This window comes from Halichoerus grypus, chromosome X (assembly GCF_964656455.1).
Source record: "Halichoerus grypus chromosome X, mHalGry1.hap1.1, whole genome shotgun sequence".
Taxonomy (NCBI): Eukaryota; Metazoa; Chordata; class Mammalia; order Carnivora; family Phocidae; genus Halichoerus; species Halichoerus grypus.
The window spans coordinates 45,988,287-46,008,303 of record NC_135727.1 but is presented as its reverse complement, the minus strand read 5'-3'; the positions used below and the strand labels follow the sequence as shown (position 1 = coordinate 46,008,303).

General features: G+C 36.5%; 1 protein-coding gene across 14 annotated transcripts in view; it reads left to right on the top strand.

Annotated features, from left to right (window-relative positions):
• The window catches only part of ARMCX5 (armadillo repeat containing X-linked 5), a 105,432-nt gene that overhangs the window by 13,785 nt on the left and 71,630 nt on the right, over positions 1 to 20,017 (top strand). For 2 of the 14 annotated variants that reach the window (XR_013444602.1, XM_078064201.1), the window contains one exon: positions 13,351 to 14,290. The exons of 11 other annotated variants lie outside the window; for them this stretch is intronic. The gene's annotated coding sequence lies outside the window, so the exon portion shown is untranslated. Of the gene's footprint in view, positions 1 to 2,468; positions 2,753 to 13,350; positions 14,291 to 20,017 lie in introns of those variants that run through there. One more of the 14 variants, XM_078064206.1, reaches the window with a different exon arrangement.

The window sequence follows — 20,017 nt, the reverse complement described above, 5'->3', positions numbered from 1 at the left end:
TGCTCTTCTCTCTCTCTCCCTCTGTCCCTCCTCTCTCTCTCTCTCTCTCAAATAAATAAATAAAATCTTAAAAAAAAAAAGAAAATACAACTCAATTTGTAAGCAGCTAAATGCTTCTTAGCAGCATTTTGGGGGCTATGGAAAAGTCTGAAAAGAAAAATTTTTTTTTTGCATGAACTTAAGATTCACAAATCCCTAGTATGCCAAGAAAAGATAAGAAGTGCTAAAAAATTTGAGAGTTTACTATTATGAGTTATAAGATATTTTGTTATTTTAATTGTTTCAAATATGTGGAGATACTGTTCAGATAATTATATAAATCATTAATATAAATCATCAATAATTAGTGTGATAAATGATGATTTCGCAGTAAGATCACCAAACTTTTCTAAAGAGAAGTGACACAAGAAGTTATTAACTTATTTATATGTGGGGCAGAATAGAAGGAGGGGTGAAGCTTAAAAGCTGACAGTAGTCAAAGATCAAAAAATGGAGCCAGCCTTTTTGTTACACAGACTATAAAATATGTTTTGTTTACCAGTCATAACTAGAAGCTTATACAGATAGGTTTCTATTGTGATTGAAGCAAAATGTCAGTTTGGGTTGATCAAATTTCTCTGAAATACGTACTTTTGTTCTGGCATCTTTGTCCCAAAAACTAAATGTATCAGAATATCCCGGAGTTGCAAGTATTCAATAAATCAATGGCATGGATATCTTGAGTAACTTAAGTATTGGCTTCACTACATCAATAGCAGGGTTTAGTGATTAATATAATGAATATAACATAATGAACATTAATATATTGAATACTGTTATGAATATATTGAATACTGAATTAATATAATGCATACTGTTTTCCAAAGTATTTTCCTTCAGCACTTTTTAGAGCAAAGCTATTAGGCTGACTCAATTTGGCTTTAAACATAGCAATATGTTTCAAATGATGCCATCACTAAAGTAGAAAGACAACTCATAGCATAGGAGAAAGTATTTGCAAATTATATATATGATATGGGTCTAGTACCCAGAATATAAAATGAACTCTTACCACTCAATAAAAAAGACAAATAAAACAATGAAAAATAGGCAAAGGATTTGAATAGATATTTCTCCAAAGAAGATACTCAAATAATCAATAATGATTCAAATCAAAACCACAAGATATCAGTTCACACCCACTAAATAACTATAATTCTTTAAAAAGTGAATAATAGCAAGTGTTGGCAAGGATGTAGAGAAACCAGAGCCCTTGTACATTCTGGTGGAAATGTAAAAGGGTACAGCCACTGTGCAAAGCAATTTGGCATTTTCTCTACCATTTTGACTTACTTCTTATTTTTTTCTGTATGTTTTTAGTTTTTTTTTCTTAGTGATTACTCTGGCAATTATAATTAATATCTTAAGTGTATAACACCCAGGTTTGAATGAATGTCAACTTTGTTTCAATAGTATACAAAACTCTGTTCCTTTACAACTCTGGTTCCCTCTTTATGTTATTGTCACAAATTAGATCTTTATACATTGTGTATCCATTAACACAGATCTTTAATTATAGTTTTATGCATTTGGCTTTTAAAATACACTAGAAAAAAAAACAAGAAATGACAAACCAAAAATGCAATAATATTGGCTTTAAAAAATTACTTGACTGTTTTAAAGCAGTTTTAGGTTTACAAAAAAGTTAAGCAGAAAGTACAGAAAGCTCCCATATACTACTTCTCTCCCACCACCCTTTCCCCCACAGTTTCCCATATTATTAGCATCTTGCATTAGTGTGATATATTTGTTACAGTTGATTAATGAATATTGCTACATTATTGTTAACTAAAGTCTCTAGTGTACATTAGTGTTCCCTTTTGTGTTGTACATTTCTGTTTTTTTTTAAGTTGTGGTAAAATATACATAACATAATATTTGCCATTTTAACCAAATTTATGTGTATAATTCATTGACATTAAGTACATCCACACTGTGGTGCAACCATCACCACTGTCCATCTCCAGAACATTTTTTGTCATCCCAAACTGAACCTCTGTATCCATTAAACAATAACTTCCCACTCCTCACTACCCACTTCTGGTCAGCCACTTATGAGCACTATTCTATTTTCTGTCTCTAGAAAGTTGCCAACTCTAAATACATCATAAAAGTGAAATCATACAATATTTGTTACTTTGTGTCTGGCTGTTTCACATAGCTTAGTGTTTTCAAAGTTCATCCTTATAATGTGTCAAAATTTCATTTCTTTGTAAGACTGAGTAATATTTTAAAATATATATCACATTCTGTTTATCCATTCATCTCTGTGTGTATTTTGGTTGTTTGCACTCTTTGGCAATTGTGAATAATGCTGCTAAGAACACTGGTTGTACAAATATCTGAGTACCTGCTTTCAGTTCATTCGGGTATATAACTAGAAGTGGAATTGTTACATCATATGTTAATTCTGTGTTTAATTTTTTGAGGAACCACCATACTGTTTTCCAAAGCAGCTGCACCATTTTACATTCCTACCAGCAGTACACGAGTTTCAAGTTCTCCACATCCTTGCCAACATTTGTTGTTTTCAGTGGTTTGATAATACCCATCTTAATGTGTGTGAAGTGGTATCTCATGGTTTCGCTTTGTATTTCCGTAATGACTAATGATGTTGATCATCCTTTCATGTTCTTATTGGCCACTTGTATGTTTTCTTTGAAAAAGTTCCCATCCAAGAGTTTGGCCCTTAAAAATAAACCCTTAAAATAGAGTTGTTTGGTCTTTTTGTTGTCATTGTTGAGTTTTAGGAGTTCTTTATATATTTTTTATATTAACCCCTTATCATATTTATGATTCAGAATTTTTTTCTCCCACTCTGTGAGTTGTGTTTTCACTTTCTTCAAAGGGTCTTTTGATGTGCCAAAGATTTTAATTTTGATGAAGTCCAATTTATCTATTTTTTGCTTATGTTTTTGGTGTCATATCCAAGAAATCATTGCCAAACCTAATGTCATGAAGTTTTTCCCTTTGTTTTCTTCTAAAAGTTTCAAAGCTTTAGCTCTTAAGTTTGTCTTTGATTGGTTTTGAGTTAATTTTTGTATATTGTGTAAGGTAAGGGTCCAAATTTATTCTTTTGCATATGATTTCCAGTTTTCCCAATACCATTTCTTCAAAAGAATATCTGTTCCCCATTGAATGGTCTTGATACTCTTGTCAGAAATTATTTGGCCATATATACAAAGGTTGATTTCTGGCATCTCTGTTCTATTTCACTGGTTTATATGTCTGTTTTTATGCCAGTACCGTACTGTTTAGATTACTGAAGTTATTGTAGGAAGCTCTGTGTGATACTGTGGTTTATAAGAAATATATATTTGGTCTTTATCCATGATTCCTGGCTCACAGCTCCCAAAAGCCCTTGGAATTTCCTGAGTGATAAGAGCTATGGGGACATCTTTTGTCATAATATTTGGTCTCTTGTCCTCAATTCCTGAAATTCACTTTAGAGCCATTAACATGAAATGGGTATCATGTTATTCGTAGCAAGTACCTTTTTACCACAATTGGGTTTATGTTAATGAGGTGACTTTTGGAAAGTACCTAAGGATGGTGGCTGATTTCCAGAGGAACCAGCCATGTGATTAGAGGGTTGGAACTTTCAGTCCAACCCCCCACCGCCCCATCCCACCCCTACTTCCTGGAACTCCTTCCTGGAACTCCTAGAAGTTTAATCAATCCCCAACAGCCAACAATTTAATCAATCATGCCTATGTAATAAAACTTCCATAAAGACCCAGAAGGACAGGGTTCAGAGAGCTTCTGCATTGGTGAACACATGAAGATTCTGGGAGACTGGAGTGCTGGGAGAGAGCATGGAAGCTCCATACCCATTCCCTATACTTTGCCCTATGCATTTCTTCCATCTGGCTATTCCTGAGTTATATATATATTTTTATTAGTGAATGGTAATCGAATAAATAAAATGTTTTTGTGAGTTCTGTGAGCTGCCCCATCAAATTAATCAAACTTAAGGAGGGGGTCATTGAAACCTCCCATCTATAGCCTGTCAGTGGGAAGCAGAAATGGTAATCTGGATTTGAGACTGTAATTCAAAGGGTGGGGGAGTGCAGTCCTGTAGGACTGAGCGCTTAACCTGTGGGATCTCATGTTATTTCCAGGTTGATAGTATCAGAATTGAGTTGAATTGTAGGGCACCCTGCTGGTGTCCAAGCATCTCTTAGTGGTTTTGGAACCCCTCCCACACACACACATTGGAATTGGTGCCAGAATACCTTTACTTTGAAATTAGGAAGAGTGAGTGCCAACTTTTTTTTCTTTTTCAAGATTATTTTGTTAATTTGGGATCCCTTGAGATTCTATATGAATTTAAGATAGGTTTTTCTGTTTCTGCAGAATATGTCATTGAGATTTTTTTAAAGATTCTATTTATTTATTTATTTATTTATTTATTTAATATTTTAGAGAGAGCAAGAGCGCCTCCCACCACCACCAGCAGGGGGAGGGGCAGCGGGAGAGGGGGAGGGACAAGCAGAATCCACACTGAGCTCAGAGTCAAACTCAGGTCTTGATCTTACAACTCTGAGATCATGACCTGAGCCTAAATCAAGAGTTGGACTCTTAACCAACTGAGCCACCCAGGCACCCCTATCATTGGGATTTTGATAGGGATTGCAGTGGATCTTACAGATCACTTTGGGTAGTTATGGAATCTTACAGTTGATGAGCACGAGATATGTTTCCATATATTTATGTCTTTAAATTTCTTTCAGCAATGTTTTGTAGATTTCAGTGTACAGTCTTTGGCCTACTTCATTATGTTCTTATGTATTATATTCTTTTGATGCTATTGTAAATGAAATGGCTTTCTTAATTAATTTTTTAGATTGTTCATTGTTATTGTATAGAAATGCAACCTATTTTGTGTGTTGATTTTGAATCCTGAAGCTTTGCTGAATTCGTTTATTAGTTCTAAGATTTTTTTGCAGAATCTTTGGGGTTTTCTACATATATGCCATGCCATTTGTGAGCGCAGATCATCTTATTTCTTCCATTATAATTTAGATGTCTTTTATTTCTTTGTCTTGCCTTATTGTTACAGCTGAAACCTCCAATACTATATTGAATAGAAGTGGGGAATGTGGACATCCTTGTCTTATTCTCTATCTTAAGGAAAAAGCTTTCAGTCTTTCACTATTGAATATGATCTTCAGATGTGGGCTTTTCATTTTTGGCCTTTATTGTGTGGAGGAAGTTTCCTTCTATTCCTGGATTGTTGAGTGTTTTGATGAAAGGGTGTTGAATTTTATCAAGTGCTATTTCTACATGAATTGAGATGATGATATGTTTTTTGCCTTCATTTTGTTAATGTTGTGTGTTGCAATATGATTGATTTTTATATGTTGAGTCATCCTTAAATTCCAGAAGTAAACCCCAATTGGCCATGGTGTAGAATTCCTTAAATATTCTAAATTTGCTTTTTTAGCATTTTGTTGGAGAATTTTGCATCAACAATATAAAACATATTTGACTGTAATTTTCTTTTCTTTTTTTTAAAGATTTTATTAATTTATTTGATAGAGAGAGAGACAGCGAGAGAGGGAACACAAGCAGGGGCAGAGAGAGAAGGAGAAGTAGGCTCTCCGCTGAGCAGGGAGGCCGATGCAGGGCTCAATCCCAGGACCCTGGGATCATGACCTGAGCCGAAGGCAGACGCTTAACAACTGAGCCACCCAGGTGCCCCTGTAATTTTCTTTTCTTGCAGTGTCTTTGTCTGACTTTGGTACCAAGGTAATGCTGGCCTATTAGAATGTTAGGAAGTGTTCCCTTCTCCATTTTTTTTGGAAAAATTTGGGAAGGCTTACTGTAATTCTCCTTTTACTGTTAATTCAGTAGTGAAGGCATCTGGCCCAGGGTGATTTTTTTTTTTTTTTGGAAGGAAGAGGTTTTTGATTACTGATTTAGTCTTTTTACTAAACATAGGTTTATGCACATTTTCTATTTTTTCATGATTCAGTCTTGGTAGGTTGTGTTTGTTTTTTGTTTGAGTGTATTCATTTCCCCTAGATTATCCAATTTGCTTTGTATACAGTTGTTCGTAGTATCCCTTTATAATGCTTTTTATTTCTGTGAAATTGGTAAGGTTTCCATTTTCATTTTTGATTTTAGTAATTTGAGTCTTCTGGTTTTTTTATCTTAGTTAATCTAGCCACAGGTTTGTCAAATTTGTTGATCTTTTGAAGAACTAAGTTTTGGTTTCATTGATCTTCTTTGTTGTTTTTCTATTCTCTATGTTTATTACTTTCTCCCATCTATTGGCTCTGGGTTTCATTTGGTATTCTTTTTCTAATTCCTTAAGGTATATGGTTTAGTTGTTGGTTTGAGATCTTTCTTCTTTTTTAAATGTAAGTAATTAGAACTATAGCACTGCTTTTCCTGCATCCCATAGGTATTGGTATGTTTTGTTTTAATTTTCATTTCCTCAGTTATTTTCTAATTTCCTTTGTGATTTCTTCTTTGGCCTGTTGGTTGTTGAAGAGCGTATTATTTAATTTTCACATATTTGTGAAGTTCCCAGTTTTCTTCTATTATTGATCTTTAGTTTCATTCCAATGTGATCAGAAATGGTATTTTGTATGATGTCATCCTTTTAAAAAAATATTAAGATTTGTTTTGTGGTCTAACATATGGTCTATTCTGGAGAATGTTTCATGTGTACTTGAGAAAAATGTGTATTCTGCTATCGTTGGATGGCATGTTTTGTATGTGTCTATTAGATCCGGTTAGTCTATAGTGTTATTCAAGTCCTCTATTTCTTTATTGATCTTCTGTCTGGTTTTCTATCCATTATTGAAAGTGGGGTTACTCATATCTTAGTATAGAACTGTCCATTTCTCCTGTCAATTCTGTGATTTTTTTTTAATATATTTTGGAAATCTGATGTTTTGTGCATATGTTCATAATTGTCACATCCCCTTAGTGAATCGGCCCTTTATTTTCAATATATAATGTTGTCTCTTCTAACAGTTTTTGACTGAGTTTCTTTTTATTGCTCCTATAACAAATTACTACAAATATGACTTTATTATCTTAGTGTTCTGTAAGTCAAAAAAGTCCAAAATTAGTCTTACAGGGCTAAAGTGAAGGTATCAGCAGGGCTGGTTCCTTCTAGAGGTTGTGAGATGACAATCCATTTTCTTGCCTTTTTTGAGCTTCTATAGTCTGCCTGCATTCCTTGGCTGATGGCCCTTTCCTTGCATCACTCTAACCTTTGATTCCATTGCCCCATCTCTGTCTTCTATCTTTTACCTTCTTGTCTCCCTCTTTTAAGGATCCTGTACTTACATTGGCTCATCTGCATAATCCAGGATAATTAATCTTCCCATCTCAAGAGCCTTAATTTAGTTACATTAGCAAAGTAGCTTTTTGCCATGTAAGGTAACATACTAATAGGTTCCAGGGATCAGGTCATTGACATATTTGTTGGGGAGGGGCATTATTTAACCTACCACACTACTTACAGTAAAGGCAGTAGTCACAGAAAAGGTAAAGCAAGTTCCAGATGGGTAAATAAGTGCTGTGGTAAAGCAGGCTACTCATATACTTTGGGTTTTGAGCATTATATAGACATCTTTGACAGACTTACATCCAGTCATCACCATGTCACCATCCATGAATTCATAAAAAGGTATGTTATAATAATGACAGACTTACATTCAGTCATCACCATGTCACCATCCATGAATTCATAAAAGGGTATGTTATAATAAGTAAAAACAGATGAGTGTCAAACTCCCCAGATTTCCTTAACAAAGTGAAATTTGACCACTCTAAGTTTCACCTCACAATGAACTATAAAACAACTTGGAAACATGTCCTTTGGTGGAGTTCCTGGAAATATGATAGGGGTTCATTTTAACACTCTCTTTTCCATGATAACCCACTGTTATGGGCTGAGTTGTCCCAAATTCATATGTTGAAGCCCTAACCTCTGGTATCTCAGAATATGATTATATTTGGATACAGGGCATTCAAAGAGGTGATTAAGTTAAAATGAGGCTATTAGACTGGGCCCTAACCCATTTCTACAAGTGCCCTTATAACAAGTGCAAATTTGAACACACAGACACCAAACATGCATGCACACAGAGGAAAGACCATATGAGGACATAGCAATAAGGTGGACATTGAAAGCCAAGAAAGAGGCCTCAGGAGAAACCAAACCTGCTGACACCTTGATCTCAGACTTCCAGCTTCCAGAACTGTGAAAAAATAAATTTCTGTTGTTTAAGCCACCCAGTCTGTAGTATTTTATTATGATAGCCCCAGCAAACCTATACATCCTCAAACTTTCATTTATTGGCTCAGCATCATACATCAGCCTGAGAAAAAAGAAGCCCCATCTTTGTGGTAAATGGGTAGAATTTTGTGGAAGTTTCTTTAAAATTCCAAACTGTATAAATCTTACCAAACCTACAGCTTTTTTTTTTTTAGTATTATGTTCCAGTGTGTTAGCTTTCCACCTGCTTTAGATGGCAGAATAGGGGGGAAAAACACTGTGTGGGACACTCTCACCTTCACCAGCACAAAATATTATCTCCCAACAAAATAGTCTAAAGATTTTTTAATGGGGTGCTTCTAAGTCTATTTGGTCAATGATAGAAGCATAAAGCATAATAACTCTGCCCAGATTTTAAATTATGGTGTAAACTGATATGATTTATATAACCAACAACAAAAAACACCTCAGGGTTCCAGAGGCATTTATATATTCAGCAAATATTTATTGAGCAATCTATTATGTGGCAGGCACTATTTCTAGTTGTTGGGATTATATAGAATAGAATATTCGTGGAGCTTACATTTAAGAATGGAGGGAAACAGATAATAAAGTCAATATATAAAATATGCAATATAACATTTAATAGTGATAAATGCTATGGAGAAAAATAAAACAAAGTATGGGGATAAAGGATATTCAAAGGGGAATACAGTTTTAGATTGGATAATCAGAGAAATTCACTCTGAGCAAGTACCTGAATGAAATGAGAGAATGGGCCATGAAGCTATCTTAGGGAAAAGCATTATAGGCAGTGGGAACAACAAATGCAGAGCTCCTTGGGTAGGGATATGCTTGGCTTGTTCAAGAAATAGCAAGGAGGCCAGTGTGGCTCAAATGGAGCAAGCAAAGGGAGAATGGTTGGACATGAGTGTAGAGTGGTAGCCAGGGGCCAGATCTTATGAGATATTGTAGGCCATGGAAAGAAGTTTGGGTACTATTCTAAAGTTTATGGGGAGTCATTAGAGGATTTTGACAAGGGGATCAGCATGATATGACTTATGTTTTTAAGGGATAAATCTGGCTACTGTGAAGAGAATGGACCCTAGGGAAACAAGAATGAAAATGGAGAAAAATTTGGAGGTAGGAAGCAGTCAGTGGTCTAGGTAAGAGATGATAGTGGCTTGGACTAAGGTGTTAGCTGTTAGGTGTTGGACTAAGGTGTTAGACACTTATGGTGATATGTGTCCAGCTTTGGCATGTATTTTGGAGGTAGAACCAATTAATGTTGTGGATGAATTGAATATAAAGTAAGAGAAAAAGAGGGATCAATGATGATTTTGAAGCTGAGCAACTGAGTAATCATTTATTAAGATGGGTGAAGACTGGGAGGAGCAGGTTTTAGGGGGAATCTCAGGAGCTCAGGTTAGAGCATGTTGAATTTGAGATGCCTTTTATATATACACATGGAGATGAAAAGTAAGCAGTGTGTTCCTGCTCTCGCTATGTCTCTCTGTCAAATAAATAATAAAAAAAAATCTTTAAAAAAAACAAAGAAAAAGGAGGAGACAGTGTCATATGGTAGCTATAGACCACTGTTTTGAGGAATTTTGCAGCTAAAGAAATGGGGTAGGAGATAGTACAGTGTGTTTGAATGTTGATAGGGATGTTTCACTAGAGAGGGAAAAGAATTTTTTTTAAAGATTTTATTTACTTATTTATCAGAGAGAGAGAGAGAGCACGCACAAGCAGGGGGAGCAGCAGGCAGAGGGAGAAGCAGGCTCCCCGCTGAGCAAGGAGCCCGATGCGGGGCTCAATCCCAGGATCCTGGGATCATGACCTGAGCTGAAGTCAGATGCTTAACCAACTGAGCCACCCAGGCATCCCTAGAGAGGGAAATTTTTATGATAAAGGAGAGAAAGAAGAAAATTTTGGAACAATGACCATGAGTAGAAGAGATGGGACATCATCCAATGGACACATGTAGAGGCTGACTTTAAAGATAGGAGCATGGCCAGTTCATTCACAGAATATTAGAAAAGGTAGAATTTATGGGCACAGATGCAAGTGGTGAGTAGATATGGTGGTAGGAGTCTGTGGAGGTTCTATTCAAATTGCTTTTGCTTTTTCAATGGAATAAGCAAGGTCATCAGCTGAGATAGGAAGTAATTGGGGTCTGAGAAGAGAAGAGAAGGTGTGATATCTTTTTTTTTTTATTAAAGGTGAAATATATGTGACAAAATTTTCCAATTCAGCCGTTTTTAAGTGAATAATTAAGTGGTATTAATTACATTCACAGTTATACATCCATTACCACTATTTCAAAAATTATTTTTTAAATTTTTTTTTTAAAGATTTTATTTATTTGACAGAGACACAGTGAGAGAGGGATCACAAGCAGGGGGAGGGCAGAGGGAGAAGCAGGCTTCCTGCGGAGCAGGGAGCCTGATGTGGGGCTTGATCCCAGGACCCTGGGATCACGACCCGAGCCGAAGGCAGACGCTTAACAACTGAGCCACCCAGGCGCCCCTTTTTAAAATTTTTTTTAAGGATGTATTTATTTATTTTGACAGAGAGAGAGAAAGACAGCAAGAGAGGGAACACAAGCAGGGGGAGTAGGAGAGGGAGAAGCAGGCTTGCCGCTGAGCAGAGAGCCCGACATGGGGCTCGATCCCAGGACCCTGGGATCATGACCTGAGCCGAAGGCAGATGTTTAATGACTGAGCCACCCAGGCGCCCCTCAAAAATTTTTATCATCTGTTATGGGTTGAATTGTGTCCTCCAAAAAAGATACGTTAGTGTCCTAACATACACAAAAATCAACTCAAGATGGATTAAAGACTTCAAACATGTGACCTGAAACTGTAAAACTCCTAGACAAAAGCATAGGAGAAAGTCTTCTTGATAGTGTTCTTGGAAGTGATTTCTTGGATATAACACCAAAGCCACATGCAACAAAAGCAAGAATAGACAAATGACACTACATCAAAATAAAAAGCTTATGCACCACAAAGGAAATAACAGAATGAAAAGGCGAACTACAGAATGAGAGAAAATGTCGACAAACCATATATCTAGGGGGCTAATACCCAAAATATATAAGGAATTCCCACAACTCAATAGCAAAAAAAAAAAAAAAAAAAAAAAGAAAGAAAGAAAAAAAAATGAAAAATAGGCAAAGGGCTTGAATAGACATTTCTCTACCCTTTTACACTGTTGGGAATGCAAACTGGTACAGCCACTCTGGAAAACAGTATGGAGGTTCCTCAGAACGTTAAAAAAAGAGCTACCCTATGACCCAGCAATTGCACTACTAGATATTTATCTGAAGGATACAAACATAGTGATTCAAAGGGGGCACATGCATCCCAAAGTTTGTAGCAGCAATGTCCACAATAGCCAAAATATGGAAAGAGCCCAGATGTCCATCAACAGATAAATGGATAAAGAAGATGAAAGCTTGCCATTTGCAATGTTGTGGATAGAACTAGAGGGTATTATGCTAAGCAAAATAAGTAAGAGAAAGACAAATACCATATGATTTCACTCATATGTAGACTTTAAGAAACAAAACAGATGAACATAGGGGAAGGGGAGGAAAAATAAAACAAGATGAAAACTGAGAGGGAGGCAAACCATAGGAGATGCTGAATTTTAGGAAACAAACTGAGGGTTGCTGGAGGGGAGGTAGGTGGGGGGAAGCAATAATTGGGTGATGAGCATTAAGGAGGGCACTCAATGTAATGAGCACTGGGTGTTACATGCAACTGATGAATCACTAAATTCTACCCCTGAAACTAATAATATAATATATGTCAACTAAATTGAATTTAAATAAAGAATTTAAAAAATTAAAAAAAAGACATACAAATGGCATACATTTATATGAATAGGTGCCCAACATCACTAACCACCAGGGAAATGCAAATCAAAACTAAAATGAGATATTACCTCATACCTGTTAGGATGGCTATTATAAAAAAAAAAGTCACAAGTGGTAATCAATTAGCAAGGATTTGAAGAAATTGGAATACTTATACATCATTGGTGGCAATGTAAAATGGTGCAGCCACTATAGAATTCTGTATGGATGTTCCTAAAACATACGCACATGAATAAATACATAGATACATACATACATAAATACATATATATATATATATATATATATAACTACCATATCATCTAGCAATTCCACATCTGGGTATACATCCAAAAAAATTGAAATCAAGATCTCAAAAGGATTTCTGTTCTCTTACTTACTGCAGCATTATTCACAATATCCAAGATATGGAAACAACCCAAATGTCCATTGACAAATGGATAATAAAGAAAATACAGTATACCTAGAATTGAATATTATTAAGCCTTAAAAGAGAAGGAAATCCTGCCATTTGTGACAACATGGGTGAACCTGTAGGACACTGTGCTAAGTGAAATAAGGCAGTCACAGAAGGACAAATACCACATGATTCCACATCATGACTGGGATAGATTCCACATATATGTGATATCTAAAATTGTCAAACTCATAGATGCAGAGAATAGAGTGGTGGTTGCCAGGGGTTGGGGGGAGGGAGAAATGGGGAGTTGTTGAGGATGTGAAAGCTTCAATTGTGCAAGATGAATATGTCCTAGAGAATGGTACAACATAATGCCTATAATTAACGATACAATATTGTGCACTTAAAATTTAGTTAAGAAGGTAGATCTTGTGTTATGTATTCTTATAACTACAATAACAACAACAACAACAACAGGGCACAAGTAAACTTTTGGAGGAAATAAATATGTTATTACTTTGTGATGATGGTTTCACGAGTGTATGCATATGTTCAAACTAACCAAACTATGTATATTAAATATATGCAGTTTTTAATATGTCAGTTATATCTCAATAAAACTGTTTTAAAAAGTCATCATTACACTTAAGGTCATCAAATTTTTTCCTATATTCTAGGAGTTTTATAGTTTTCCTTTTTATAGTTAGCTCTGTGATCATTTCGAATTAATTTTGGAAGGGTGTGAGGTCTGTGTCTAAATTCAGTTTCTTTTCTTTTTTTTTTTCAAAGACTCCATTTATCCACTTGACAGAGAGAGACACAGCGAGAGAGGGAACACAAGCAGGGGGAGTAGAAGAGGGAGAAGCAGGCTTCCTGCAGAGCAGGGAGCCCGATGCGGGGCTCGATCCCAGGAACCCGGGATCATGACCTGAGCCAAAGACAGACGCCCAACGACTGAGCAACCCAGGCGCCCCTAAATTCAGTTTCTTGCATGTGCATGTTCATTTCTTCCAGCACCATCTGTTGAAAAGACTATCTTTGCTCCATCATATGCCTTTGCCCATTTGTCAAAGATTGACTGTATGTCTGTACATTTCTGGACTTTTTATTCTGTTCCATTGATCTATTTGTCCAATCTTTTGTCAATATCACACCATCTTGATTACTGTAACTTTATAATAAGTCTTGAAGTCAGGTAATATCAGTCCTCTGACTCTGTTCTTCTCCTTCAATATTGAGTTAGCTATTTTGGGTCTTTTGCCTCTTCATATAAACTTTAGTATCAGCTTGTCAATATCCATAAAATAACTTGCTGGGATTTTGATTGGGATTGCATTGAATCTATAGACCCGGTTGGGAAGGACTGACATCTTGAGTCTTCCTATCCATGAACATGGAATATCTCTCCATTTATTTAGTTCTTCTGAGATTTCATTCATCAGAGTTTTGTAGTTTTCCTCATATAGATCTTGTACATACTTGTTAGATTTATACCTATGTACGTCCCTTTTTGGAGTGCTAATATAAAAGATATTGTTGTTTTTAATTTCAAGCTTCACTTGTTCATTGCTGGTATATAGGAAAGCAATTGACTTTTGTATATTAACCCTATCCTCAAACCTTGCTAGTATCACCTATTACTTCCAAGATTGTTTTTTGTCTATTCTTTCAGGTTTTCTATATAGACAATCATATCACCTGCAAATAAAGGCAGTTATATTTCTTCTTCCCAATTTGTATTCCTTTTATATTATTTCATGATCTTAATGCATAAACTGGGAATTCCAGTACAATGTTGAAAAGGAGTGGTGAGAAGGGACATCCTTGGCTTTTTCCTGATCTTAATGGTAAATCTTCTAAGTTTTTCACTATTAAGTATGATGTTAGCTATAGGGTTTTTGTAGATGTTCTTTATCAAGTCAAGGAAGTTTTGCTGTATTCCTGGTCTGCTGAGACAACTTTATTCTTCTGCATGTGGATATCTAGTTGTCCTGGCTTGTGAACAGACAGTATTTTAAATAAATGGTGATTGAATTCCAGTCAATCGAATGTGAGTGGAAATGTAAGCATTTCTTGACCAAGGATTTTGAGAAGTGTGTGGACTACCTCTACTCTTCCCCCCCCCCCCATTTTTGCTGTCTGGAAGCAGACATCGATGATGCCCTGTCATAGTGAGGCAATAAATGATGGTTAGGAAATGAGAAACATACAAAATGTACTATGGACTTATATATTTTTTTCTATTTTAAAAAGTAATTTGACATTCAGTTAACTGTTAGTATTTGCTGACATTGTGGAAATTCAGGATTTCTTATTCCTTCGAAGTTAATAACCTAACCTTACCAGCCCCTTTAATTCTAGAAATCCTCAAGGGGTATTTCCTATGTCCTGAATTTTGATGCTTTTTACATGATTTTTCCAGGTGTTGCCACATTAAGCTTTACTGTCACAAACATTTAAGTCCCTCCAATGCTCCCTCTAATTTTCTTATCTCAGAGTCTTCATGATGTCAGAGCTGAGTACTACTCTAAACTTTAAATCCATGTTGTAGAGGAATATATTTTCCCCTCTTTATGTTACACTTTATAAATGGGATCTGCACACCAGAGTGTTACAGAATGGATCTGCAACAGTTCTTTCTGGGATAACCTGCTTTTTGTTGTTGTTGTTTTTGTTTTTGTTTTGTTTTGTTTTACCTGCCTTTGTTGTAACAGACATATAGTTGAGGGCATCTGCTAGACCAGGCAAAAATAGAAGTCCTAATCCCAGTGTGGCCATTAAAATAGCTATACTCCCCTAATGACAAGATGTTGTTTCTGGACTGAGGTCATTGTGCCTGGCTCTGTTTTCCCTCAAGATAAATTCTCTTAAGGCAGAACCCACTCCAAATGTGACCTGAAAATATTCTTGGGTCAGGCCTCCCCACAAGTTTTCTAGATGTGCCTTGTCTCAAGTAGTGGACACAGGCTGAGATCTTTCCCTGAGGCTTGTAAGCTTCTTGAGCCAATTTCATCAGATACTTCACAAGAATCCAACCCAGCTTGCTTGGTCCTAATGTAAGGGACTTGAGTTCCTGTGTAAAGCTCCTGAAACTCAGGGATAGGAGAATGGATAAATTCTAAGAATGCACAGATTTTGGCTCAATCTTAGACAAAAAGGAGATCCCAGAAGGAACGTTTGCCTGAGGCACATGAAGGACAGAAGAAAGGCGAATTAACTTAAATGGGCAAAAAGCAGGTCCATGATTCCAATGATTGAGAGAGACAAGAGGAAATCATTTGACCGGCACAAGTAAGGGATATGCTAGTTAGAAAGTTCACATGTGTGTATGTGGAAGATGGGGGTGGGGCTGGGGGCACAGCTTCTTCTGTATCCCTGGCTTAATGCTTGGAGGATTATTTTGTTCTAAAGTTGTTCCATAGGACCCAAGCATATGGTGGGGGGTGGGAGGGAGAACAGACCTAGGACTCTTCCTTTATTAGGCTCTGAGGATGGGGAGCCTAGGGTTCCACAAGTACACTCCTTATGGCTAATTTAAGGCATGAGAGTGGGAATTAGGGCTGGGAAGGAAAAAGCAGGATGAGTCAAGGGCTCAGTAGGACATTTTTGAAAGGTAACTTCATGGATGGGGGTGGCCAAGTTCCTTATCTGGTTGTTTTGCTAGTAGGTGGGTCGTACACCGACTCACGTATCTATTCAAGATGGATGTCTTTTTTTAAGTTTTTATTTTAATTCCAGTTAGTTAACATACAGTGTTATATTAGTTTCAGGTGTACAATTTAGTGATTCAAGAATTCCATACACCACCCAGTGCTCATCACAAGTGCACTCCTTAATCCCCATCACCTATCTAACCCATCTTCCTACCCACTTCTCCTCTGGTAACCATCAGTTTTTTCTCTATAATTAAGAGTCTGTTTCTTGGTTTGTCTTTCTCTCTCTTTTTATTTCCTTTGCTCATTTGTTATGTTTCTAAAATTCCACCTATGAGTGAAATCATATGGTATTTCTCTGATTGAGTTATTTTGCTTAACATTATACTATCTCCATCCATGTCATTGCAAATGGCAAGATTTCAATCTTTTTACGGCTGAATAATATTACATTGTATATATACCACATTTTCTCTATCCATTCATCAACCGATGGATATTTGGGCTGCTTCCATATTTTAGCTATTGTAAATAATGCTGCTATAAACATAGGGGTGCATGTATCCCTACAAATTGGTGTTTTTGTATTCTTTGGGTAAATACCCAGTAGTGAGACTGCTGGATTGTAGGGTAGTTGTATTTTTAACTTTTTGAGGAACTTCCATACTGTTTTCCACAGTGGCTGAACCAGTTTGCATTCCTGCCAACAATACCGAGGGTTCCTTTTTCTTCACATCCTCGCCAACACTTGTTGTTTCTTCCGTTGTTGATTTTAGCCATTTTGACAGGTGTGAAGTGAAATCTCATTGTAGTTTTGATTTACATTTCCCTGATGATGAGTGATGTTGAGCGTTTTTCATGTGTCTGTTGGCCATCTGGATGTCTTTTTGGGAAAATGTCTGTTATGATGAGCATACTATGAAGGCGCACACAATTTGTGTCTTTCCACAATGTCAGTTTTATTCAATCATAAGACAAAGTTAATCACAATTATAAAGCAGGTTCCAGATTCTAAACTCAGTGACATTTCACCATGTGATTAAACTTTGCTTCTTAAATAGCACACAGAGCAGAACAGAAGACAAACCACACAATAAGATAACAGAAGGGTGTAGGAAGTTAATGAACCAAACACGAAGTCAGTCTGTGGGTGTGCAGTTGAGATAAGGTCTTGGTCCAGTCCAGGTCAGCTCTTGGCACTAACTGCTTCTGATGTTCAAGCAGTGAAGGATCTCAGTTCTGTTCGGAGATCATTTGGGCAGAGACTTTGGTGGCAATTGCCTTTTTTAAGTGGTCAGACATAGAGGGGTCATGTCTGAAGAGTCTGACATTTTGCTGCAAAAATCCCCCCTTTTTTAAAGGGATTTAATCGGTCTTGGGCCCCTGCAGACCTCCTCTGGTTCTGTTTGTTATCAGTTCTGGGGTGTCAGCTGATGCCGATCCCAGCAATATCTTGTGGCTGCAGTATCTTTAACTACTTGCATCATTGCTTGACACAGGCCCCTGCTTAACACAGACTCCTGCTTAACATGAGAGACTCCATTTTGCTCTCTACATCCTTTCATGTCTTCTGCCCATTTTTTAATTGATTTTTTGTTTTTTAGATGTTGAGTGGTATCAGTTCTTTATCTATTTTGGATACTAACCCATTATTGGATATGTCATTTGCAAATGTCTTCTCCCATTCCGTTTTGTTGATTGTTTCCTTTGCTGTGCAGAACCTTTTACGTTGATGTAGTCCCAATAGTTTATTTTTGCTTTTGTTTCCCTTGCCTCAGGAGACCTAGCTAGAAAAAACTTGTTATGGCTGATGTCAGAGAAGCTACTACCTGTGTTCCCTTCTAGCATTTTTATGGTTTCGGGTCTCACATTTAGGTCTTTAATCCATTTTGGACTTATTTTTATATATGATGAAAGGAAATGATCCAGTTTCTATCTTTTGCGTGTTGCTGTCCAGTTTTCCCAACACCATTTTTTGAAAACACTATCTTTTTCCCACTGGATAATCTTGCCTCTTTTGTTGAAGATTAATTGACCATATAGTTACGGGTTTATTTCTGGGTTTTGTATTCTGTTCTATTGCTCTATGTGTCTATTTGTGTGCCAATACCATACTGTTTTGACTACTATAGCTTTGTAATATAACTTGAAGTCCAGAATTATGAGGCCTCCAGCTTTGCTTTTCCTTTTCAAGGTTGCTTTGGATATTTGGGGTCTTTTATGGTTACATACAAATTTTAGAATTGTTTGTTCTAGTTCTGTGAAGATTACTGTTGTATTTTGGTAAGGATTGCATTAAATGTGTAGATTGCTTTGGGTAGTATAGACATTTTAACAATATTTGTTCTTCCAATCCATGAGCATGGAATTTCTTTCCATTTCTTCATGTTGTCTTCAACTTCTTTCATCAGTGTTTTATAGTTTTCAGAGTACAGGTCTTTCACATCTTTGGTTAGGTTTATTCCTGGGTATCTTATTATTTTGGTACAATTGTAAATGGGATTGTTTTCACAATTTCTCTTTCTGCTGCTTCATTATTGCTATATAGTAATGCAAGATTTCCATACATTGATTTTGTATCCTTTGACTTTACTGAATTTCTTTATCAGTTCTAACCATTCTTGCTGGACTATTTATAGAGTTTTCTATATATAGTATAATGGATGTCTTTTGAAGTGGATGCCTTGGCAATCAAAAGTTCAATGGCAAGTACTTACACTACAGAAATTTAGATTTCAGAGGCTAGTCAGTGTTATACAGGTGCTAGTGGAGACACTGGGGAGTGAAACTATGGCTATTGTAATCAGACCAGAATCCATTTTATTTTATTTTTTTTTATTTTTTTTATTTTTTAAGATTTTTTATTTATTTATTTGAGAGAGAGAGAATGAGAGAGAGCAAGCACATGAGAGGGGGGAGGGTCAGAGGGAGAAGCAGACTCCCCGCTGAGCAGGGAGCCCGATGCGGGACTCGATCCAGGGACTCCAGGATCATGACCTGAGCCGAAGGCAGTCGCTTAACCAACTGAGCCACCCAGGCGCCCCAGAATCCATTTTAGAAGGAAGTAAATAGACTATTACTTAGCAGCCACAAAGACATAGGTCAGCATCCTGTTTCAATCCTTTATATGCTCTCCGATATTAAAGATGACATTTAAGTAATCTGATATATACACATAAAGTGCTAACACATGCAGAGCTTAAAAGAGGACTTTTCTCAGTTTAATAACTATTAAACAGCCATAGGGCCTGTTCAGTAAATGAATTGAGAACAAATTGTCCAACAAAATTTCAAATTTTCATAGTGTACTCTCTCAGCTTGTGGTAGGTCCACTCCCCTGTCAGTAAATATCTTGGATTCAATACTGGATCACCTTGAGAATTACCAGACAACATTATGCTGGTATGACCATAAAATTCTAGGATAAGAATTTGAATAAGAAAGAAACTACAAGTAAATGTAGCTTCCGCAAGAACAGAGATTTCTTTCATTTGTGTTTCTACCATATCTCCAGTGCCTAGGATAAAGAAGGTATTCATGTGTATTTCTTGAATGAATGAAAGGCACCAGAGACTTTAAAAAAGTGAAAGAACAGTTCAGGGAGGCAAGGAGATTCACACACACCCACAGATCCCAGCAGAGCTCAGACTCCCTTCTTCAAGCCTGGCATTCACCCAAGATAGTATGCTGTGGAATAAAGAAAAAAGTGATCCACAGTTCAGCTAAAGCCATTTAAACAGCACAGTAAAAGCAGCCCTCCTCTGATAATTGACATCCATTGTCAGTCCAGATACTGTATAGAA